Raw genomic sequence first — 16,473 nt, 5'->3', positions numbered from 1 at the left:
GGCTTTCTGTAACTCCAGGCGTAGTTTAAACTAGGCAGCATGACACAAAAGTTCTGCTAGATTAAACAAAGTGTTGCAAAATTTTGATGTGTGTAATAGCACATTAAAAAGAAAGAAAGAAAAAACTTGCTTTTTCCCCAGCTCTTCTCATATCTTCTGAGCTATGAGAGTGTATTTTTCTGGATTAAATTACTTCTGTTTCCTATGCATTATTTAATATTTTACTGATATTGAGCAACTCCCAAATTTAAGAAAAGTATCAAATAGTAAGAGATGTATTTAATTCCACTTTTCTCCTTAAATATTGTGTTGGAGGTTGTGGATTTGGAAGGATATTAACTTTTTTTTTTCCCCTGAGGTAAGTGTGTGTACACTTTGCTTCTAATTTACTGTGGAGGAAGTTTACCTTCTTTCATTTCAAGGTGTTTGAAATAGTTTTCGTATCTCCTACCTTTGAGCACATTACACACAGTAGCTTGTTATTTCACCCTGTGTGTAGTCTTACCCCCAGCCAAACATGAGGTAACATTCAGCCAAAGGTAACCTCTCCATTTCAAATCCACAAAGAACAGGGAAAAGAACCCTGGATGTGAGAACAGAGCATTTATTTGCCCTCTCTGGAGGTGGTCTGAAATACCTGCTGCAAGATGAACTGCAACTGTAGCAACAGAAAAGGTCAAAGTGAGCAGAAAACAGTGGTCTCCCTGCCAACAGAAGAAGTTAGGAGTAGAACGTCTAGCCAAACTAAAATGTCACCGCTATTTGATTAAGCAAGGAAATAAGCAAGCACAACTTCATGGAGTCAGGAGGCCTAGAGGGGGTTGAAATTAGATTTTTAAAATTTGCCAGTCCATTTACCAAAAGCAGATTTCTGAAAAAATTCAGCCTTTGCATCGATTTGAATGCAAGGAGAAGAGGAGAGAATAGCTGTACCAGCAAAATCAGAATCAACCTGAAGAAGACATAAATGCATAACTGGAAGGGAATGGGCTCGAAGAGTTACAGATGGTGACCCCTGACAGCAGATACAGGACCTTCATGGACAAGTATTCAACCTGACCGCTGCTCTAGTATGAAATAGTGTTCACCTGAAAACAAGAAATAACTTTTTAGATCTAGGGGGTTGTTTGTTTCTTTGTCAATAAAGCCTAATTTTCACACAAGAAAAACAAACAAACAAAAAACACTATAGGTGAAAGCAGTTTTTCACCCACCTGAGCCCTTCCCTGTCCTTCAGATTTTCATGCAAGCAGGATCGTACCAGGCTGTAACAGTCCGCTTCCCAGTGCTGGTGCTGCTGGCACATACCAATATTTCCTTAGCCCAGGGTTGTAAACAACCTGGAATAATAAAAAAAAAAATAAAATAAAATATGGTGACAAACAGAGTAGCGGTGCCATAATGATTTGTTTAGCTCTAGCACACACAATGACTTTGGAAACCAAGCCTTGCTGGTTCCCAATCTGCTTCCAAGCCCAGGTCTTGCCCACGCAGTGGGAAATTCTGAGGCTGGTCTCCAAGTCATGCTCTCAAAGCGAAACGACGTGCTGAAATACCGTACTGAAGCTGAGAGTGTTTTGTTTGGGCAACCAAGTGTTGAGCAGGCAGAAAACCAAAGTAAGCTCAGGAGCACAGATGACATTAGGTACCTTGCACTTCCTCGGGAGACAAGGATGGGATTGTGTCAGTCCGGGGATGCACTCTGAGCTCAGCTTTGTGCTCTGGAGACACTGGCCGCTGTGTCAGAGCCTACCGCCCCCCTGACCTAAGCTCTTGAAAAGGGTCTTCAAAAGCTACACATTAATGCAAAGCAGCACAATAACAACAGAATTAGATGATTAATCTAGATCAAGGCTTGGTCACTGCGTGTTTCTGTTCCCCTGCGGTGAGGACCTGTGGAACATGTGGCAAGTCTGAAACCCTACTCTGTGGTTATTCACAGCATCATCCTGCAGAGGAGGTGGCAGGAGAGGAGGACACAATTCTTAACGCAGGGCCCATCTTCACGTGTGAAACACTTCTCTACTGGAAGAAGATGGCTTCTGTTGCTTCCCAAATAAGCGCTTTGCTTCAGGACGGGTAGCTGAAAGAGCTTCAGTCTCAAAAGGCAACAACAGGACTCTGAGGCAATGACTGTGTTCTGGCTTCGAAAGACTTTCTAGCTTCAAAAGCCACCTTCTGTTCTCTAAAGTTTTTGCTCTGCTTATTTTTTTTTCTTCTCTTAAATAAAGCCAAAAACTCAGTATGACCTATACTCCTTGGCCTGCAGGCAGGACTGCAAGTTATGTAGGACAAAAATAGTATGTACACAGTACCCAAAAGAAGCATTAGTTCAGTAAACCTTCTTGCTTCTGTATGAAATTCAGATGTGCAAGTAGTCTAGGCATATTTGTTCAAAATAAATAAGCAAACAAATTTTCCCTGGGTGCTGACCGCTGTATGAAGTCTAAAATTGCCATCATGCCAGTTACACAACAGAGTGGTTATAGTTATAAAAGGGAAGCAGCGATTGCATATAACACCCACCAGGTAAGTCAAATAATTAACTTGGCATGGGGTTTCTAAAAAGGGACTGGAAAGAGTTTTCAAAGACTGGTTGTAGTGCTAGACTGCATCTTCATTTTTTATTTTTTTTCCCCCAGAAACAAGGTAAAAGTATCAGAGTACGAAAACTTAGCACAAAAGCAGTTCATTTCAAAAGCATGACCTCTTACTGCCAAGAGCGTGCTGCTGGATTGCAGCAAGAGCTATAGCTTCAGGTTTGCTTGTTTTTAAATAAATAAAGGGATGGATAGTTTACAGTATTAGAGCAGTCTTCCACCATGTGTCATCTCCTGCCCCAAAGCATCATTTTGCTCCCAACGATGTTTCTGAGGTGTTATATGACACAACATAGGCAAGTCTACTTTGCTCTGTATCAGATGGCTGCTAAAAAGGAAAAGGCCCTTCAGTTAACCTCACAGTCAGAGCACAATAATCATGTCAGAGCCATTTACACATGATACAGAAAGGCCAAGGACAGTTAGTATCCCAGTTAAGATGTTCTCTCAAGAAAAAAATGCCTCTGCAAAATATTTGAAAAGCCCATTGTAGAAGGACTGAAGGGCAATAGGCTTACCAAAGAAGATTTTCAGGCTTAGGAAATTTTATGGAGAACTCACTAATGCTTGTAGTCACGGTTTTATTATGAAGTTATAACTGAAGATCAATCTTAGATGCTTTTCACATTTTATTGTCTCCTTGGAAGTGAAACAGTAAAAAGAAAAAAAATAATATGAACCACAACTCAGAAGCAAAAGTGAGGGAAAGGGGAAAGTGCAATTTCATGTTCATCCTTTGATTCATACTAACAGAGACGAAATTCTGTTCCAAGCTGAATGCCATAGGACTGCAATTTCTCAAAGCCTCATTGCCCCCCGTGCTTACACGAGCCCAGCAAACAGTTCAAGTGCTAGCACAAATGGAGAGAGCTTTACACTGTGCTCAAGCACCTCGGGTGGAAGGTACAAGGCAAAGAGTGAACAGCAACACTACTAAAATAAGGGGGAGGGCAGAGGGGTTACATTGGTTATAGGCAGGGAGAAAAGGTTCAGATTTTATTACTGACAGAAAGTTTATAAAATTATTTCATGCTGCACGTGCTGGCATCAAGGGGCTGCTGAAGGACAGCCTAAGAGTACAAAGTAGGGGAAGATGAATTTTTTTTCAAAGCACTTTAAGACTTGCTTTCAAGACTAAATATTGGTTTCTATTCCAGCAAAGACACCTTCCTGTAAGTGATTCATTACTTCTGATCCACAGCCCATTACAGAGCCGTGCTCTGTCAGATTCTTGATTTCTCCTGGGACACCAGTACAATGTGAGAAGGTTAATAGGAGCGAGGAGCATTCATACCAGCTATAGCAGCAGCCAGCTGAATTCACCTTACTGGAAAAATATTTTGTTTTCTTTTAGTCAGGGAGGTACAGCTTTCTTTGAAATTGTCTTTACAGAAAGATATGTGTCCTGGTTTCAGTTAGCACAGAATTAATTTTCTTCCTAGTAGCTGGTGGAATGCTGTGTTTTGGCTTAGGATGAGAAGAGTGCTGATAACACCCCGATGCTTTAATTGTTGCAGAGCAGTGCTTATACTAAGCCAAGGACATCTCAGCCTTTTGCTCTGTCCTGCCAACGGGCAGGCTGGGGGTGCAGTAAGAGCTGGGAGGGGACAGACCCAGGACAGGTGACCCAAACTAGCCAAAGGGGTATTCCATACCATCTGACGTCATGCTAAACAATATATAGGGGTGGCTAGCCGGGGGGAGGGGGCCGGACTGCTCGGGGTTAGGCTGGGCATCGGTCAGCGAGTGGTGAGCAATTGCATTGTGCATCACTTGTTTGTACATACTATTATTACTTTCCTATTATCATCATTGTATTATTATTGTTATTATTTTTATTATTATTTTGTTATTATTATTTTCCTGTCTTATTAAACTGTCTTTATCTCAACTCACGGGCTTCACTTTCCATTTCTCTCCCCCGTCCCAGAGAGGGAGGGGGGAGGGTGAGCGAACGGCTGCGTGGTGTTTAGCTGCCGGCCGGGTTAAACCACAACAGCCTTTTTGGCGCCCAACGTGGGGCCCGAAAGGTTGAGATAACGGCAGATCTGACCAGAGTGTGTTAAACTAAAATTGCTGTAAGGATTAGACCTGCTTAATAGTCACTTGTCATAATGCTGATTGCTTTAATCTCAACTTTGCTGCGCCTGTTTTCCAAATTGAGTATTATAGTACATTATTTTCCGTATTTACTCTCTGTCGTGTTGTTTATCCTCTCCGGGCCCTGGTTTCAGATCATTATGGTGCTGTGTGTTGTAGCAATGGCTTATGAGACGATGAAATATGTGGTCATGACTCTAACTTGTTATTTGTATTCAGTAACATCGTCGACTCTGTACTTTGGAAACTGTATCTTGGGAACTATTAGCAATTATACCTATTGTTTTTTTCCATTAGGGAGTCAATCTGTGGAGGGGAAAGGGGAGGATATTTTTCCTTACTTGCTTACTCTCCCTTTCTCCTTCACCACCCCTGTATCCTCCTGGGTCACTCTGCCTTCCTCCTTCACCACCCTCTTATCCCCTGAGCTTGTCACAATAGCTCTCCAAGATATTGAATATTTCTGGAATACTCAGAGTACCATAGTCTTGTTGTTCTGCCTCATGAATGCACTTCAGGTTCTGCTTAAAGTTAAACAACTACTTGGGAAGCTCTTCTGGAGATCTGCCCGGGGGCAGGATAGTTGTGGGTGGCAGGGAGTATGGGCGGATATGGGCAGGCATCTAGAGCAGTTGGCACCCCCAGTGTGTTGGAAATTCACCCCTGAGCAATGGCAAAATCCTCAAAAACTGGCAGAATGCTTGAAAAAAAGGTGTCATGATTCTGGCAGTTCTAAAGTAACACAAATCATTGTAACGTGCTGGGGCCTGGCTCATGCCTATCGAGCTGCCATTGATACTGCTATCAACTTAGTGACAGACCCTGCGGCCACTCCAAGCCCTGTGACAGATCCAACGGCCACTGTGACCCCTACGGTGGACTCGGCAGCCGCTCCAGATCCGGTTCCTGCAGCCGCTCCAGATCCGGTTCCTGCAGCCGCCCCAGCTCCAGCTCCTGCAGCCGCCCCAGCTCCAGCTCCTGCAGCCGCTCCAGCTCCAGCTCCTGCAGCCGCTCCAGTCCCAGCTCCTGCAGCCGCTCCAGTTCCAGCTCCTGCAGCCGCTCCAGCTCCAGCTCCTGCAGCCGCTCCAGCTCCAGTTCCTGCAGCCGCTCCAGCTCCAGCTCCTGCAGCCGCTCCAGTTGCCAGAGAATGAAAAGAAATATGCCCTGTTCACTGATGGGTCCTGTCGTATTGTGGGGAAGCATCGGAGATGGAAGGCTGCTGTATGGAGTCCTACGCGACGAGTTGCAGAAGCTGCTGAGGGAGAAGGTGAATCGAGTCAGTTTGCAGAAGTGAAAGCCATTCAGCTGGCTTTAGACATTGCTGAACGAGAAAAATGGCCAGTTCTCTATCTCTACACCGATTCATGGATGGTAGCAAATGCCCTGTGGGGATGGTTACAGCAATGGAAGCAAAACAACTGGCAGCGTAGGGGCAAACCCATCTGGGCTGCTGCATTGTGGCAAGATATTGCTGCTCGGGTAGAGAACCTGGCTGTGAAAGTACGCCACGTAGATGCTCATGTGCCCAAAAATCGGGCTACTGAAGAACATCAAAACAACCAGCAGGTGGATCAGGCTGCTAAGATTGAAGTAGCTCAGGTGGACTTGGATTGGCAGCATAAAGGTGAATTATTTATAGCCCGATGGGCCCATGACACCTCAGGCCATCAAGGTAGAGATGCAACATACAGATGGGCTCGTGATCGAGGGGTGGACTTGACCATGGATGCTATAGCACAGGTTATTCATGACTGTGAAACATGTGCTGCAATCAAGCAAGCCAAACGGTCAAAGCCTCTTTGGTATGGAGGACGATGGCTGAAATATAAATATGGAGAGGCCTGGCAGATTGATTACATCACACTCCCTCAAACTCGCAATGGCAAGCGCCACGTACTTACAATGGTGGAAGCAACCACCGGATGGCTGGAAACATATCCTGTGCCTCATGCCACCGCCCGGAACACCATCCTGGGCCTTGAAAAGCAAGTCCTATGGCGACATGGCACCCCAGAAAGAATAGAATCAGACAATGGGACTCACTTCCGAAACAACCTTATAGACACTTGGGCCAAAGAACATGGTATTGAATGGGTGTATCACATCCCCTATCATGCACCAGCCTCCGGGAAAGTTGAACGATACAATGGCCTGTTAAAGACTACCTTGAAAGCAATGGGCGCTGGGACGTTCAAAAACTGGGATACGCATTTAGCAAAGGCCACTTGGTTAGTCAATACTAGGGGATCTACCAACCGAGCTGGACCTGCCCAATCAAACCTGTTACGTACTGTAGATGGGGATAAAGTTCCTGTAGTGCATGTAAAAAATATGCTGGGTAAAACAGTCTGGGCTACTCCTGCCTCAGGAAAAGGCAAACCTATTCGTGGAATTGTTTTCGCTCAGGGACCTGGATACACTTGGTGGGTGATGCAAAAGAACGGAGAGGTCCGGTGTGTACCTCAAGGAGATTTAATACTGGGTGAGAATAGCCCATGAACTGAATTGTACCATGTTAAATAGTATATTATACTGTATGTTATCACTACCATGATTACTATAGGTGACTAATTAGAATGTATGGAAAAGAGTGTAACCTGAGCATGACATAAATGGTATGGAATAAGGGGTGGATAGATGTCCTGGTTTCAGTTAGCACAGAATTAATTTTCTTCCTAGTAGCTGGTGGAATGCTGTGTTTTGGCTTAGGATGAGAAGAGTGCTGATAACACCCCGATGCTTTAATTGTTGCAGAGCAGTGCTTATACTAAGCCAAGGACATCTCAGCCTTTTGCTCTGTCCTGCCAACGGGCAGGCTGGGGGTGCAGTAAGAGCTGGGAGGGGACAGACCCAGGACAGGTGACCCAAACTAGCCAAAGGGGTATTCCATACCATCTGACGTCATGCTAAACAATATATAGGGGTGGCTAGCTGGGGGGGAAGGGGCCGGACTGCTCGGGGTTAGGCTGGGCATCGGTCAGCGAGTGGTGAGCAATTGCATTGTGCATCACTTGTTTGTACATACTATTATTACTTTCCTATTATCATCATTGTATTATTATTGTTATTATTTTTATTATTATTTTGTTATTATTATTTTCCTGTCTTATTAAACTGTCTTTATCTCAACTCACGGGCTTCACTTTCCATTTCTCTCCCCCGTCCCAGAGAGGGAGGGGGGAGGGTGAGCGAACGGCTGCGTGGTGTTTAGCTGCCGGCCGGGTTAAACCACAACAATATGTCACAACAATGTCATCAGTGCAATAATCTGAATTCAAGCAGTGAAATCATTTGACTCCAACACTTGTCCTAGAAGCTTGCCTTCATTCCTGGGACAGCCCTGCAGCACCTTGCTAAAGCAAGGCTCGCTGTCCAGGCTGCCTAATTCTCCCCAAGAAACAGGATTTCCATCCCTGATAGCTAGGGATGTGGACTGACTCTTTTGGGGCAAACTGGGACAAAAGGAGGCAGGTGTTTTGGTTATATTTCTGGATTTCTGGCTGATCTGCACTGCAGTTTTTATCAGGAGCAGATAACTTTGTGACACATACACACACAGAGCATGTATGAGGGGACATCCCATCAATTATAGCAGAACACTGCTTTTGTTCCCAGGGAGGAAGTTCTATCACTCTGTAAATAATTTAAAAGTAACTACAAACCTTCGAGATAGCACTAAGTAAATACCAGGAGTAACCAGTGCAAGTTCAGAAACATACTTCCCTTAACCAATTAAGCCATTAATTATACTTAGGAAAGAGAAGCAGAGAGAAAAACATTCAGTTCTGTTTGGTGGAGGTTCAGCTTAATGGAAATTTGAAAAAAAAATGAGAAAAGAAAGAAATTAGCCTTGAGTGCATGCCTGTCTCTCAGTTGAGAAGAGAAATATAAGTCAATTTAGCTGAAATGAACTGGCAAAACATCACCAAGTAAATTTGCCTTTTGCATTTTTTATTCACAAACAGTTCTAGGTGAGGGCCTGTAATGAGACCTTGTTTTTGTCTAGGGACTCACCTAGCATCCCCATGAGAGTCTTGAGATACAGCAGCACTCCTATCCTCATTTTCAGACAGAGAATAAAGGTAAGCTCAGGCTCAGTGGTTTCCCCAAGGTCACAGCTGGTTAGTGGTAACTGAAGCCAGGTTTCAAGTCACAAGCTACTGACTTGCACCGATCTGTTCTTTCTTTCTTTACACTGCTGAAGGGCCTCTGCCACTGCAAGCTGCCTCCTTGGTTTACATATTCACTGGCAAAGAAAAAGAAGCCATAAATTATTCTAAAGGTGTCAGAAGAAGCACACTCCTGTCTCTGCATGGCCGTTCTCACCTGAAGCAGCACAAACCGACTCCCATAAGTAAGAGCAGAATCAGGCCCACAGACATTTTACTTTAATTATGAGGAAATAAGTCTGGAGGCAAAACCAAACAACGCCTACATTGGCTTGTTTTCTCCTCAGCCTTTCATTACATTTCTAAAACATGTTGATCTCAATCTTCCAAGCCACCATTCATCAAAATCCCATACAACAGAGTGCTTCATTTTCAATCTGTGTGCAATCAACACCACCACCTAAGTAACCCCGTGGTTTTATCAGGAGGCACTAGTGTCTTAAAGAGCTTACATCATTTCCCTTGATCTTAATTTACTTCTTTCTTTCCAGAAGTTCTTATAAATCCCCCAGCTCCCGCAAACAGAAGGAACACTTCCAGCAATTAACTCGAGACCTCTAAAGTCCTTTTGCTGCATATGTTTTGACATCTGAACTAGGATAAAGCTACCTAAACTGTCAGCACATAGATGTTTATCTCTCAATTGCTCTTGATAAATCATCACCACTGTGCTCACAGGCACTCCATATTAAAACCACTCTCTTTGCTCAATTTTGGACTTTTAGAAGATGAGCAAGGCTTTCAAAGGCTTATGCACGGACAAAGGCACACAGATGTGAGGGTTTAGGTGTAGCCTCATACGGGATGAGAGCCCATCGACCTTCTCTCACTCACTCTTACAAGGCTGAAGGGCCTGCCATAGCCCAAATTCAGGGCTCTCCTCAAGAGGAATTTAAAAGCCTTTCACACAGCCCTTCTTAGCATTCTCCTGTTGTTGCCAGGCACAAGGCTTTTCCCTCCATGGATCATTGGCCCTGCAGTTCAAATCCATCACTGGGTTTCCAGTGGCGTGATACCCACTTCTTTCACAGCTACCTGGATCACACTGCAAATCCATAGCCAGAGCTGCTGGGTATTTGGGGGGGTTGTTCATTTTAATGGAAGGTGATATTTCCAGGTGATGATATCGTTCAGGGATTCAAGGGGCCCAAGTTTTATCAAAGCAAGTCAGCAAACGCAATGGACTTTTGGTAAATTTTATATGTAGCCAACAGAGCCAGCAGTGTAAACTTCTTGCCCCCGTTGTGTGTTTAACAGCTGACTGTAAGACAGAATATTTCTGTTCTTCCTAAACCACTCATTTGCCTGAAAGTAAAATACTAGTTTGGGAGTAATGCCTGGGGTAATATTGCTCTAAAAAGCCTCATTGCCTCTGCATCTTGGAGGCTTTCAGTAGTGTTTTCATCTTCATTTGCATTTTCAAGCATAAACTGATTACAATAGCACACCACCAACTCCCAGTGGCAATAATTACAGCAAAGTTTTAGGTAAAATAGAGATGGGAACATAGTAATAAGTTGCATCCTGATGCAAGCTGCAATTCTGGTCATTTCAAAGCAGTTCTCCCCATCCTGCTGTAAGAACTGATATGTAGCTATTATTCACATAAAGTAATTAAGAGAAAATCTGATTTTCTTGATCATATTGACAGTTGTTTTTGTTTTGTTTTTTCCCCCAGAGTAGAGGAATGAAGTAAGAGTCCTTTTCAAGATCCATTACTAGGCTACCATGAAGGCTTCAAGTCTCTTCTTCCAGGACTGATACATGTCAAATCTTGCTCCTAGATAAACGGCACACCTTTCAGCTCTGGGCTGGTGAGACCAAGGAAAAGGGGAGGAATTTCAGATCCCTCCAACCCTTTTAAAGTCCTCCAGCCTCTGTTGCACTGACAGAGGCAGGATCTGCAGCATCAGGCTGTCCAACAGCAGACTTGCAGAAGCATGGGACATTTTCCCACGGAGCAGTCATAGGGCACACAAACTGCGTGCTGGTATCCTGGCTGTCCCTGATGTTTATTTGGTCCGCTGTCTGCTCTTTTGTGAAGGTCATCAGCCTGTGCTCAAGACAGAATTAGAAATTTGGGGCTCTAACAGTCATCATTTTCTAGCTGTCATTTGCTAAACAGCCAAGGGGAAGAACAACTATCAAAGCTAACCCCAGAGAGCCTGGGGATAAATCGCAACAATCCAACCTTTTTATTCCTTCTGTAATTTTACTGTCTCTGTCATTCCTGCCTGTACACTTCAGTTATCTCCCGTCATTAGGAACACATATAAAGCATTCCTCTGTACATTTTATCCTAGTTTTAACCCTTTTATTTCTGCTTTTCATACCACCACCTTCAAGAGCAAGAACTTTCTCTTCCACATGTATGTGACAGGCAGTGTAACAGGTCCCAGTTTTGTCCTTCAAACACCAGAAAGGCTTCTGGAAAAGCATTTGTTGTTGTTCCATGTGTTTTGCAGAAACTTCATCTATGAGGTTTCAATGAGAAGTCAGGGGCAGCTGTTAATGAAGAATCATCTGAATTCATTTTATAAAACACTCAACACAATGATACGTGTCACTGAAGTGTCAGTTATGTCACTGGCTTCAAGGCGCTACCTGAGGAGGGAGTTAGTAGTAAAAAATAAACAAAGGTCAGGCCTTCAGACACTTGCCATGAAAAAAGTCAAAACTTAGTTCATAAGAAAACTGACAGTAGCAAAAACTTCATAAAAAAAATATATATATATATAAAAAAAAGCATTAGGGCACAACCCTGCCAACTGTCTAATAAGATTGATACCAGCAGGAGCTGTAAGTGCTGAGCACTCTAGAATTAGGCATTGAGGAGAGCCTGCATACAGCTAAAGATGCATATTAGACATTATCATCAGAAATCACTGCAGTAAATAATGAACCTGAATGGCAGATTTTCTCTAGCAAGACATTATAACGTCTATGTACATGGGACAGTTACACTGTTTGCCTTGGGAAAAGGTGGTGAGTTCACACCTGTGTGATGGGACTGGGCGAACCAGCACATTTCAACTTTGCATCCAGACTACTCAACAGGAAGAGATGTATTTCACTCATTTAACACCAAATTCTTTTGCTTCATGGTATGATACTACTTGCTGAAGACAGCTGCAGCCATAAATTACCTTTTTTCCTTCAGCCAAAATAAATAGATATTTATGGCTAACTAGGCCTTCCCTTTCCCACTTGCGAGTACTCCTTCACCTTGCCGAACTGCTGCTTGAAGAGGCAGGATATAAGAGGGGAAGCACAGCAGGGTACGTCCCGGAAAGAGAGTGGTGGCTGTGCCTCTCACCACAGGAGGAAGCCAGCAGACACGCAGATATCTGCACAGCCATCAGTGGCAAGCACCCCATCACAGCTCCGTGGGTTGCAGCCACAGAGAGCTCCCGTGCACACTGCAGGGGGGCTCAGGGCAAACTTCCAGGGGTGGTGGCAAGAAGACCATGAAGCAGACCTTCAGGATCCAGAGGCCAGAATCCATACTGGCTGTGTCCACCTGGTTTTGGAGCCCTAGTGTGTGTAATCTGCATGGGGGAAGCAGTGAATGTCACCATCGGGGCGTGCACTGGTTATATTTTGCAGCCCAATTCCCATACCCCTGCATGGAGGCACAAACCCTCTGCTCAGACCCCCACACAGTGCAGCACACAGCAGACTTTACACATAGCTTTGCCTCAGAATGATTGCTTTGGTTTTTGCTTCAAATTCAAAGGATCCCACAAAGTTCAGTTTATGCTGAATACCTGCCACTGGTTGCAGCTGCAGACCCAAGAGCTGGGTTTTTGTAAGAGGATTTCATTCAAATGTACATCCCAGCACAGCAGCACTGCTGCACAGTAATTCCAGAGCAAGTTATCATGAGTTACCCTGCTGAATACAGTGACAGAAAGATGCCAGCAGTTTGTGTCAGACCCGTGCTCCCAGTCCCAGCCCCTGTAGGAAGCGTAGTTAAACAACATTAAACCACTCTTAGCAACGCTTTCGTTCAGAAATAGCTCCAGTCATCATCAAAGAGGAAGCGAAAATATGAATAATGTAAATGCTGACATACTGCCATCCCTTCCCTTACTCCAAACAAAATGACACCAGTGATTTTCAAAGCAGCATAGGCCGTGAAGAAAACAGGACATCTAGCGGCAATGCCCTGGGACTGAAACTGTGGAGGAGAGGGTCTGAGCTCTCCTCTGAGCAGGAATTAAATCTGCATTGAAGCAGAGGAATGACAGCGATGATGCATGAGTCCTCCAAAGTCCTGACACACGGTAAAACCTTATTCCAGGAGTCTCCTGGCAGCAGGTCCCCCGCTACCTTTTCAGTACACAACCGAGCAGGTTCCTGACAGCAATCACTAAGTCAAACGCTCTGACGGATCATCTCATGCCAAGAGCTTGCACTGGGATCAGGAAAGCTGGCTTCTGAGCTGGAGGTGGTCCTGATCCAAATGAAGTAGAGTAAACAGAGAGGAAAAAAATGCAGGAGAGTAAATAGAGAGAGAAGAAAAAAAAAGTCCTGAGTTTTTTGATTATTTGTCAACAGTCCTAGGCAAGACTTTGCATGTACGTCTGGCTCGTGTGATACACATTGAGGAATTGGATTTCATACCAGAGGAACTACACACTAGCAAATCCTACAGTAGCATGGAAAATGATGAACAAATAAGGAGAAAACAGAAAAGCCTGCAGATAAGGAGGGTTACTCCAGCATAGATTGCAACTGAAACCATCACAGTTCATACAAGCATTGGGTTTCTTCCACCCCACTAGCAATGGATACAGTTTCAGTACCCCCCTGGCATTTCAAGTAGTCCGCATCTGCATAGTCGAGGCAGATTTCAGTCAAGCAAAACTTTTTAAATTTGATATTTCATGAAGGCATCAAGCAAAACGGCTTTCAAATGGTCAGTGAGAAACCAGGCCATGCGCAGAATATGCTCAAAGAACTGGGCTAAATTGGAGATACCAGATTTTAGAAAAAAAAAAAAAAAAAAAGACTAGATTAAATGTAAATTCTCCTTAAATTAACATTGCAGTTGCAGAATCATTCATTTACTTTAAAGCTGAAATCTGTCCTGCAGAAGCTCCCAGGCAGTGTTTCATTTCGCAGAGCTGCAGGCTGAGACAAGCACGCAGATTAGGTTGTTACACGTCTTCTCACATCAGGTGGCTCTGCCTCTGACATGGGTGTTTGCTTATGCTTGAAGTCTTTACCTTCTAAAGCATCGTCACTGTCAGGTTTTCCCTGGAGCCTGACATTATTACAGAGCTGGCAGTGGAAAGGGGAGGTCAAAAAGGAATTTGTTTGGGGATTTAGTGCTACCAGCAAGAGCTAAGGCTCATCAAGCAAAGTCTCCTCGACTCCTCCCCCAGTAACCAGCCACCCACGTGGCAAAACAAACCCATGTTGGGGTGAGCACTCCTCACCCCCTACGCAGTTTCACCTGCCTTTCAAGCAGCAGCAGGATGCAGGAAGAAAACGCTGTGTCTTCCAGACTAATGGCCAAATCACAAACTTTGTTTGAGCCCACAGTGGGTGGCCCCCACCACGGGGTCACATTGTACCCCTACCAATAACCCTGACTTTCCGCATGCTCAGGGCCAGGTTGTGCCTCAGTTCCCCACCCGAGGGATTGGGGTGTTGGGGTTTGGCCAAACACCACCCTCAGCAGCACACACACAGAGCAGAGGCAGCACCTTTCCCTCCCAGCTTTAGCCTTGTACGAGGTGATTGAATTCAGCTGAGTTGGAATGAATTCTGTGAATATAGGACAGGTGTAGATCACTGGTAAATCATCTTTTCTCCATGCTTATTCTTTGGGCAATAATTTATTGTAGATCTCAAATTCCTCTGCTAAATATCCAGTCTTCTGAGAGCTGAAGAGTCTTCAGTGATTTCACACTTGGCCAGGGCAATAAACAAAGCTGGGACAGCTGACGCAGACTTAGGAAGTCCGTGATAAAGTTTAAGTTCCCGTTTTAACCAAATCTTTCCTTTTAACACAGAAGTAGTTTACATCATTTCAGCTACAGACAAATTACCCTAAGTCACTCTTGGCACAATCATTTCATTGGGGGCTTATGAAAAGACCAGGGTGCTGAGCTGCGCCCACAGCTGGGCAGAAAACCCCTGGGCAGGCCCCAGAAGCCCCAAAGAAACATCAGGCCATGTTTTAACAAGCCCCTCCACATCTCCCTGCCAGGCAGCATCGTGTGCGCTACTTGGGGTCCCCCTGCTAGACACAAGGGCGAGGGCGTTGAGGCAGAAGGAGGTCGATTCCTCTCATAGGGTCTGGAGCTGAAGAGCAAGGCAGCAAGTCTGAGCTGGGCTTCAGGAGGCATTTCCCAGTTTGGGCAGGAAAATACTGAGTTTTTATCCCATGTCCAGCGTTAACATGGCAATTGTATCATGTGGAAAGGACTGACTTAAGTACATCAGTCACCCCAAAGGAAGGAAAAAAAAAAAAAAAAACAGAGAGGAAAAGTATGTGCTTAGCAAAACTTAGCAGAATAGCTACATATGCCTTCAGAAAGCAATCAAGGCACCAGCAAAACCAGTTCTAGCAAAGACAGCTGATCTTTTGCAAAAGAATGGGTACCTCTGAATACTTCATTGCCATTAGTTAGGACAAAGAGTTGTCTCAATGTCTCCTTAATGCAGCATAAATATTAACAAGGCCACACACGACCAGTTACAGTGCAGCTTGCAGGCTCTGCCAGCCTTTAGAAATACAATTCTCTGACTCCTTTCCACTGCCTCTCCTGGCAGTGCTGAAAATCTCTGCTGCTAATCACATGCAGGAGAAACAGCAGCAAGTGTGTACAGCTTCCAGGTCTGGTTTTAAGTTCACATCCATCACGCTCTTTCTAACAGCTACTTGTCTCACATCAGCAGCTACAAAAGTCACTTAGATAATCCAAATTGCTTTTTTTGAACCATTAACCATGTACCCAAAACACTATTAAAAGGAGATGCAACCTCCTCCTAGGAGAGCATACCCATCTGTATGCAGTACAGGTCACTTTTGTTCTTTGCAAACTCAGGAATAATTTACTACTTAAGATTGTGTCTTGTGTTTCTCTTACCCCACAATTTATTTGTCTACATCATCCCAAGAGGAGTCGTATGATAAATCTTTTAAAGCCGTTGGCTCTTCATTGATTAAACAAAATGGTACACATCTTTTGTTGTGAAGTTGGACACTGGGGCCGTAGAAACTTCCAACAAGAGCTCTGGAAGGTGGGACAGGCACTCTGCACAAGAGGTGGCCTTTCCTCCCCTCTAAGCAAAAGGACACGGGGCTTCCAGCAGCATCAATCTTCATTTGGAAAGACAGGCGATCAGATACAACAGAGGAGCTGGACCACCATTCACGTTTCTGCCCTGTGACCACACCAGCAGATGGGAAGGCATTGCCTCCACAGCTGTGCCCTAAAATTCATACTCAGAAATGGAAATCCATTTGAACGGTGGAGATGTTTGATGTTTCATGCACAAGCTGTGACACCTTCCCTCTAAGAAATAAGGAACAAACGCGCTTACAGCTGTGCTTCAGATAAAGGGCTTGTTTAAGTGCTCCTCTGGAT

This window comes from Anas platyrhynchos, chromosome 4 (assembly GCF_047663525.1).
Source record: "Anas platyrhynchos isolate ZD024472 breed Pekin duck chromosome 4, IASCAAS_PekinDuck_T2T, whole genome shotgun sequence".
NCBI classification, from domain to species: Eukaryota; Metazoa; Chordata; class Aves; order Anseriformes; family Anatidae; genus Anas; species Anas platyrhynchos.
This window is presented reverse-complemented; position numbering follows the sequence as displayed.